The sequence below is a fragment of the Vespa crabro genome, chromosome 8 (assembly GCF_910589235.1).
Source record: "Vespa crabro chromosome 8, iyVesCrab1.2, whole genome shotgun sequence".
NCBI lineage: Eukaryota > Metazoa > Arthropoda > Insecta > Hymenoptera > Vespidae > Vespa > Vespa crabro.
Window position 1 is genome coordinate 5,101,732 of NC_060962.1, and position 10,000 is coordinate 5,111,731.

At 29.8% G+C, this 10,000-nt stretch overlaps 2 protein-coding genes across 5 annotated transcripts in view; one reads left to right on the plus strand and one right to left on the minus strand.

Moving 5' to 3' along the window:
- LOC124426065 (bromodomain-containing protein 7) overlaps positions 1-10,000 on the minus strand; it is a 57,776-nt gene that overhangs the window by 29,741 nt on the left and 18,035 nt on the right. The window lies entirely within an intron of this gene.
- LOC124426063 (solute carrier family 12 member 4) overlaps positions 1-10,000 on the plus strand; it is a 91,354-nt gene that overhangs the window by 22,495 nt on the left and 58,859 nt on the right. The window lies entirely within an intron of this gene.

Consider the following 10,000-nt stretch of genomic DNA (forward strand, 5'->3'; position numbering starts at 1 on the left):
TCCCTGAATTACTCCTCCTTCATGGAAAACTATTTAAGCGAAAGCAATAATTCAAATATTAATCGATCGGAGCTCTCGCGTGTGACTTCAAAATGGCTGCTGCATCCGGGGTTCATTGTCTGAGAGTTTATTTAGTGAATAGAAGCAAGCATGTAAGAATGTTGCACGCGATTTCTATCCTAGACCTTGGTTGGTGAGTTAATTTCGATGATCGTTTCGATAAAATGTGATATATATATATATATATATATATATATATATATATATATATATATATATATACACTATTAAATCATTACCTTGTATTAATTTTTATTATTGTTTAATTTTCATAGTAACTTTTTATAACACCATTTAACTTTCAAATTTACATACTATGTATCTTATTTCATATTTTTTTCCCCCTTTCTTTTTCTTTTTTGTTTATTTATTTTTTTTTACACACACACACACACATATATATATATATATATATATATATATATATATATCGTCACATTTTTATGTTCATAAAATTAATCATTAATACACTCATCCTTAGGATTAATCTCAGGTATAAATTACAATTATATAAAATTTGTGTCATTTTCAAAATCGTTGATATATTTAAATATATAATAAAATTAGGTTACATAAGTAGGAAAAAAGAAAAACTATATTTAAATGAAAAATTAATTAATACGATTATTTTGTTCTCTTTCTTTTTTTTCTTCTTTTTTCTTTTTTTTTTCACTCTAGAACGAAAGAACATAACGATGTAGTTTACGGAAGAAAGGAAAATTGAAAGATGCCGTTCGTTGATTATCCGATATAATCTTTTCTCTCTCTTTCTCTCTATTTTTCTCTCTATCTCTCTTTTTTTCATCAATACGGGTCGGTGTAGTGAAAGAAGAATACTAACCGGCAACCGACCAACCGACCAACGCGAGAGCTCAGCCCTGAACTGGAACGAGGTTCATTGTCTGTGACCTTACCTTCGGCCTCTCTCTCTTTCTCTCTTTCTCTCTCTTTCTCTTTCTCTTTCTCTCCCTGCAACCTTATTCATAAATGCAGAGGCCTCGATTGTTAACTGGTGCCCGGCATGCGATATCCCACCCACGGCCGCTGGCACCTTCCTTCCTTTTAGATACACACGGCCTCGAGCCTCTAACCCTTCAAAGTCACCCCCTGCCCTCCTTCTTCCTAACTGCCACCCTTGAGACCACCCGCCCTCCTCCTAACCCTCCTTACCTCACCTCAAATAACAGCACACAACCATTTCCTCTCTTACCTTCTCATCCTTTTTTATCGTGACACCCTTCCCCTTCGATGAAAATCCCTCAACGTTATTTTCTATTACTCTTATTACCCTGTATCTTAGTTATCACGTTATCACATTATAACAACGTGACGCTCTTTTACTCCTTTATTTTCCTTCTCTCTCTCTCTCTCTCTCTCTCTCTCTCTCTCTCTCTTTCCTTTGTTATTCTTTTTCTTTATTTTTCTTTTGTTCTCTTTATTTTTCTTTTCTCCTCCTTTTTTTTTCCCCATTCTTTCGATAAAAATCAAATTATGCGAGGTTGACGTTAAGAAAATGTCGCGCGTAGTCGTAGAATTAATATGAGCGATGTATTTAACTAAGATTGAAGTCAATCGTTGAGATTAGACGATCTAAGTACTTAAACACGTTTAACTTTTATCTAACATACATATTTATATATTATATAAATATATAGATATATATATTTATATATATATATATTTATATAATATATATTTATTTATAATATAAATTTACATACTTACAATGCATATTAATATGTGTATATGTATATGTATCAATTCTTTTCTAATCGAAATCTAATAGGCTTTTTATCTTTTTTCATTGTTTTTATTTTTTGCATTTTTTGTATTTTCTTTCCTTTTTTTTTTTTTTTTTTCATTATGTCTTTTAATATCGCCGCATCGATCGTTTGAGTGATTTATATATATATATATATTTTTTTTTTTTTTTTTTAATTTTTCTTCTCTTTTAAAAACAAATAACGAGTACTTACGTAAGTACTTAGAACGTTACGGTTGTCGACTGTAACACAACTTTTTTTTTCCTCTTGTTGTTTTTTTTTCTCTTTTTTTTTTCTATTTTACAACCACTTGAAAATAAGTATAGACATATATATATATATATATATGTCTTTGTACAGAGTTTATCATAATGTCTTATCGTCCCATTTGCTTTAACGATACGGCTTTTGTACAATTGTTACAGAAAAACATACACGATAAGTACTTAAGAGTTTTATAATTTTTTTTTCTGTCCGTTTTAAAAACTTCTTCAACTCACTTAAGATAATCCAAAAGAAAACGTTAAAGGATAATAAAATCTAAGTACTTTCGAAGTCAAATAGAAATGAGATTAGATTTATTTGTTTCCACTAATTTGTACACACACACACACACACTCACAATCTATATATCTATATATATATATATATATATATATATGTAGTGTATGTATGTATAGTTGGTAGAAAGAAAATTTTTACAGATTATAATTAACTTTAAAGTTAAATAAATTAAAATATTAGATTACTTTGTAAATCAATGAACGAATTCTCTCTCTCTCTCTCTCTCTCTCTTACTATTTATATACACAAATACTATTAAACACACATATATATATATATATATATATATATATATATATATATATCTAAAACAATTATCTCAGTATAAATATTACTTATGGGACAGACAAACAGAGAAAGAGAAAGAGAGGGAGGGAGAGAGAGAGAGAGAGAGAGAGAGAGAGAGAGAGAGAGAGAGAGAGAACAAAGATAAAAAAGAAAGCTTTAGTAATTATTTTTTATCTGCTTTAATTATCATAGTAAAACCTCTGAGCAACGTTGAATGAATCAGTGAGTCTTATCGGACATCACCGAGGTTACCAGATAACACGACAAATAGAGGAATTAGGGATAAAATTCAATTGAATATTTAAATCTAAGTTAAATAATAATTTATGCGAATAATATCAAAACGTATCTCTTGGTTTTTTTCCTAAAAGAAAAAATTTCTTTTACGATTATATTGTATATATGCATGATTGTATAAATACATACACACAGACAGATATATATATATATATATATATATATATATATATATATATACATATAAATACATTTACATACATACATAGATTTTATTATTCATTTTTCGGAATTCAATCGAGATTGTATATACTATTTGCGTGTGAGAATAACACGGCATGATGCCAGATTTCATTCATCATTTTCTATCTCTTTCTCTCTCTCTCTCTCTTATATATATATATATATATATATATATATATATATATATATATATATATATATATGCTCGTTATGTGCGGTTTGATTCATTAGTAACGTACACAATTTTCTCAGGACGTTTCATTTGGCTCGATTCGCATGCACAAAGCACAAACGTGGAAATGGCGAGCGTCGTCGTAGAATGAAAAGAAATCCTTTCGTTGCAATCAACGTAGGACAGTAGACATCTTTCAGGAAAGTCGTCTTCAAATCCAAACTGTCCCTGTAATACGTGCATAGAATACTATCACGATTCACGCTAATCCATATCCTACTCTTTCTCTTTTCCTTTCTCCCTCTCATTTTATCTCCTTTTTTTTCTATTTTTTTTTCTTCTTCGTCTTCTTCTTCTTTTTCTTTTTCTTCTTTTTCTTTTTCTTCTTCTTCTTTTTTCTTTCCCTGTTTTTTTTTCTTTTTGATTGAATGTTTTTAAGGTCAGTTCAACAACTCAAATCATTAAGGACTTTTTTGATAAGTATGTGTATACGTTTGTGTGTTTTATGTGTCTATGCGTGTTTCTCTCTCTCTCTCTCTCTCTCTCTCTCTCTCTCTCTCTCTCTCTCTTTATTCCTATATATGTTTGTTTATATATATAAAATTATATATATAAAATTATTGAGATTGAATAATCTATACCAGTATGTGGTATCGAAAATTAATACACGATTCATTATAATTTTTCGATATATTTATTCTTTTATCGAAGCTACGTTATTTCTTTTTCGTCCTTTTGTTATTTGTTTTCTTTTTAAAGCCAATGACATCATACAACAACAATAACAATAACAAAAACAACAATGATAAAGTAATAATATATACTGTCGATGATCGTCTTGACGGTGATATCTTTTTCTAAATGCGACATTTCATTTCTTATATTATATTTTTATTTCATTTATAGGACAACTCGATAGATATGGTTTTCAATGGAAATTGTTACATTGCATGTACTACGTACTTATGTATGTATGAATATATATATTTATGTATATATATATATATATGTATATGTATGTATGTATGTATTTATGTATAGTCTCATGGAATTTATATTAAATAGGTTCTAATGGATAAAGTTAGCATGTCCTATTTGTACTCCGTTGGGAAAATGCATTAGAGGTTCTTCCTTTGTCTTCGATAATATGCAAGTAATGCTTGATATATATATATATATATTATTGTTACTTGTTATATATATATATATATATATATGTACCATGTAATAACGTGTTTACATCGCATGTTCATTCAAATATTGTTTCATGCTGTTATTATATTATATCTTCAATGTTCTTCGTTAGAGATCGTACCTTTGTTTTTAATATTAATACAAATTTAATTAACGAGAAAAACAACAATAGAAAAAATATTTAATTACCGAAAGAAACAAATTCTATTAAATGTATTGAACAGATTTTATAAAACATTTCAATTAACGATAAAGTCCGATGAATTCGAAGAAACATTTATTATCTTGTGTACCTTTAAATCCGACTCTTGTTGTTCGCACAGAATGTTTAGTTATTTAAAAATTAATTGATTTAAATCTTACGAATGATAAATCTGTAAAAAAAAAAAAGAACCACTAATCTGATCGATTAAACAGTATTTATTTTTAATCGGATATTTTCTAGATCTATCGTATTCGAAGAAGTTTCAAATTAATTAATCATTCAAAGTAAACACTCTTTGTATCATTGACGACATTAAAAATTTCCTTTTTGATTTTTTTTTTTTTTTTTCCTTTAAAAAAGACGAGAACGAAATAAATACTTAAAATATTTCAAATCTAATAACGCTCGTCTATTATCGTAGATATATTGGCGTTAATAAATTAAGATTCGTTGTTCGATTTGAGAATAAAAAATAATAACAACAATAACAATAATAATAATAATAATAATAATAATAATAATAATAAATCAAATGAAATAAAATAAAATAAAAAGAACAAGAAACGAAAGAAAAAGCAAACGACAAAGATTAATAGTCGTAAGAAGAGCCCTTAATAAATAGTATTACAATAGATAGTGTAAATAGAAGATCGAAAATCCAACCCATTGAAAAGGGTTTGATAGGTTGAGTCAAGGGTTGTACGAGATGTATATAAATAAATAGATATATATATATATACACACATATGTACACATTGGTAAGTGCATATCGTACATATGTATGTATGTATATCGAAGCATTCGAGTAAGAGCACGCGTAGAGAGATGGTCGATAGATGGACACGGTTTTCGTAACGTGCTGTTAGCAAGTTGCTGCTACATATATATAGAAAGAGAGAGAGAGAGAGAGACAGATAGACAGATAGATAGATAGAGAGAGAAAGATAGAGAGAGAGAAAGAGAGGGACTCGCGCCAGGGGTAGGAGTTGTAGTTGGGGTTGGGGATTGGGAGTTAGAGTTGGAGGTTGGGGGTTAGGGGTTGAGGGTGGCAGTTAGCTTGGGTGGGTAGCTACGCTGTGGGTATAGTAGTAGGTGCGCACCCTACGCGGATACCAGGTGAGTGGGGCGTTGAAGTCCCGAGATCCCGGACAAAAGGCGTAAACTCATTCTCTTTTACTCTCTGTCTTTTTCTCTCTGACTATCTTTTGTGTGTGTGTGTGTGTATGTGTGTGTGTATTACACAGCCAATATTATTATTATTCTCAATAATTATTGATATCTTATGTTTCTTTTACCTGTTCGTTCGATTTCTTGATCCGACGTTGTTCGCGTAAAAAAAAGAAAAAAAAGAGAAAGAAAGAAAGAAAGAATAAAAGAAGAACATTATAAAAAGGACATTGAGAAAAGGAGAAAACGGATTATATCTTTATTGGACGTGGTTGGTTCAGTGGTGTGCCTGTTGTTGTTGTTATTGTTATTGCACGTTGTTAGTAAAAATAGTGTGAATGGATATACTTATCTTTGGGGAAGTTTTTTCTTTTCTTTTTCTATTTTTTTTTTTTTTTTTTTTTTTTTTTTTTTTATCTAACTGTGTTTAAGTTTCGAAGATCCTTTTTGTTGATACGATAATAGAAAGAAAGAGAACAAACTAGTAACAATAATAATAATAATAATAATACTAATAATAATAATAATAATAATAATAATAATAATAATAATAATAATAATAATAATAATAATAATAATAAAAGGAAAAGAAAAAAAATAGAAACGTGCCTTTATCGTCATTGTCGTCTTCTTTGTCGTTTTCGTAGGTACATACATACATACATAGATACATACGTTCGTTATCTCGTAATAGATCGAAGTAATCCTTCCTATCTTATCGTTATCGACATTTGATAAATTCCTTTCTTCATTATCTCTCGTCGAAATGCTACTTAAGGATACTTTAATATCAGTTAATTGGGCAGAGTCGTTTAACGTTTCGGTAATAAGACAAGAGTAAAACATATATATTTTCGGTTGGTTCGAGAACTTCGTTGTGACATTGTGATATATACATATACATATATATATATATATATTTGTTTTATTATTTATATGTAATTTAATGTTTATATTTATATTCGATCATCGCGATACCTTTGTTATGAAGTATTACGTTACTATTATCATTCCCATTAATTATTATTATTGCCGAGAAAGATCGACGTAGGAAATTGCTGATACTGGCTTTTCGACGCGTATCGCATGAAGAACGACCTTTAAGAGAGAAAGAGAGCGAGAGAGTGTAAGAGAGAAAGAGAAAGAGAGGACGGTAATCGACTATCGATTTGTGGCAAATCGTTCACGTCCAAAATCATTCCCACCTACACGTAAGCTTTGGCCGTTCCGTTAATTACGAATATAACTGTCCTGTAAGTCTCAATAATTGATATCGTTTATAGAAACCGTGTGTGTGTGTGTGTGTGTGTCTGTGGGATAGGGAGAGAGATAGAAGAAGAAGGGGGTCGTTTGGGAGAGTAATCGATTTTCGATCGAATCCTCTCGGCCACGAACTTTATTTCGTCTCGTTGATTACCTGTTGCTCCTTCAAGAATAATTATTTGTATCGTTCGACGACCTCCTTTTCTTTCGTCTTTCGTTCCAAAGGAGACATTCGTTCCAAACGACGACTCTTTAGCTATTAATTTGCTCTCTCCCTCTTCCTTCCCCACACCTCTTCTCTCTCTCTCTCTCTCTCTCTCTCCTCTCTCTCTCTTTTTTCTTTCTTTCTATTTCTATTTCTTTCTCTTTCTCTCTCTTGCTCGTTCATTCGAGGCCTCGTAATTAAAACATGGAATTTCACAAACAAAGCTGCACGTTCATGCATCCATACACACATAAACACACATACACACAGAGTTTTACACACACACACACACACACACACACACACACATATGTACACTTACATGTATACTTTGTAAGCCATCGTCAAATAAACGATGTACTTATATACTTTTACGTACATTACACATACGCATAACGAATACACCCATACGCAATACCCATAGGACACACAGAGGTGTGTATATATATATATATATATATAGTGACACGTAAGTATATATAAACTTGGAAGGTTCGATATCTCACATTTACAAGAATAAAATGGGTGAGAATGAACGTGCAGATATCGACGAACGATCATGTCGACGATGGAAAGCTATAAATCTATAGAATATCTTCTGCCAAACAGTCATTCTTGATATTGGTATTAACACCTCTCTGTTTTTCTCTCTTTCTCTCTCTCTTTTTTTTTCTTTTTTTTTTTTCTCTTTTTTTTTAGCTTTCTTTCAGTCTTCCGTCGTACGCTCGGACGCACAGAATCCATTGTAGATTCGTACGAATTCATTTGACTAACTTGTTGCTCTCGTTCTTCGTTATTATCTACTATTGAACATCCTTGAAGCTTTGAATAACTCGTTGTAATTAATTTTTATTTCGTAATTAGTTCGGACGGTATTTTATTTATTTACTTTTTTTTTTTTTTTTTTTTGTCATTCTCCAAGATATGACTTTTGCAATTTTGTAAATATATTTGGAACGATATAACGAATTTTTAATTCAATTTATTTTCATTTTCTTTCTTTTTATTTATTTATTTATTTATTTATTTTTCTTTTCTCAAGGATAAATTTGTCGGCTCTATCATTCGAACAGAATTAATTGTTGTTATTTGAGAAATAATTCGTAAGTACTTTTTTCTTTTTCCTTATTTTTTTTTTTTTGTTTTTTTTTTCTTTTTACACGAGTAAAATAAAATTTATTTGTAAATTTTCGAGATCATTTGAATATATTATAAGGTAATGTAAAATGATCGTTTAAATTTGATATCTTATTCGAACGTAATGTATTTATCGTGATGTAGTTTTTGTTCAATTTCGAAAGAGAAAAAACAAGTCATTCCTCATTAGGAAAGAAAATTTATTCATCACATAAGCGAGGAGTAAATATTCAATGGCTCGTTAAAAAATCATTTTGACTTTGATTATAATTCTCATTATTATTCCTCTCATATTAACATTGTTATATGAATAACAAACGTATTAGTATAATATATATTATTTTTGTATAATCATGTGTATATATATATATATATATATACACATACACACACATACAAAGAAGAGAGTTACCAAATGCTGATCGTTCATGAAAATTATTAATTTTGTTTTATTGCAAAATATAAACAATATCTAATAAAGTAAATATGTATAAAATAAATAAGAAAATTGTAGTATATAAGATCAAAATAATGTAAACATATATATACATATTTTTTAATTGACAATTTGCTTAAATCATATTTTTTATATTATTTTATCAAAAGATATATGACAAATTAAAATATCATTAAAAATAATATTGAAAATGTAATAATAAATATACGTAATATCGAGCTACAATTATCAATATAAAATTCGCATAAAAATTTATATAAAAATAAAAAATATCTTTAATGATGTGTTAGCAAATCTTTTACATTATCATAATAATTACATACGTGCACGCACGCACGCACGCACGCACGCACGCACGCACACACACACACACACACACACATATATATAATATATATCATATCATATCATATGATATCGTTAACATCGAAAAAAAAAAAGGAAAAGAGAATGCATTAATATCGAAATTCATATATATATTATTGGGAGTTTCTTTTCGCAAGGTAAAGAAAAAGAAAGAGAAAAGAAAAAAAGAAAAGAAAAAAAAAGTAGCAAGAAAGAAATAAGAAAGTATAAGAGAAAGAGAGAGAGAAAGGAGGAAATCGATTAATCGATCGAACGATCGAATGTAGCTAAAATCGCTGAAAGGAAGTTACGTGCGTAAACAGTATGAGGTGACGCATGGTTTAGTTGGTTCCATGTTTCGAAATAAGATAGACCTACATACATATATATACGTCGGTCGTCGGATGTTTTAGTGGACATTGAACGAGAAGGATAGAAGAGTGAAAGAGTAAGAGAGAGAGAGAGAGAGAGAGAGAGAGAAAAGGAGAGAGGGAAGATAGAGATAGAAGAAAAAGAGTATAAGAGTGAGGGCTAAGGGCGAGAGTGAGGGTTAGAGTAAAAAGGTGCGGAGGGGGCGGGTACGATGTGGACGGTATAAACGTACGAGGGACCCGAGTGACCCGGTTACTTCGTTACATCGTTTGAGTCAAGCTTCAAGCTTTTTTTTATTCATTCATGTATATATATATATATATATACA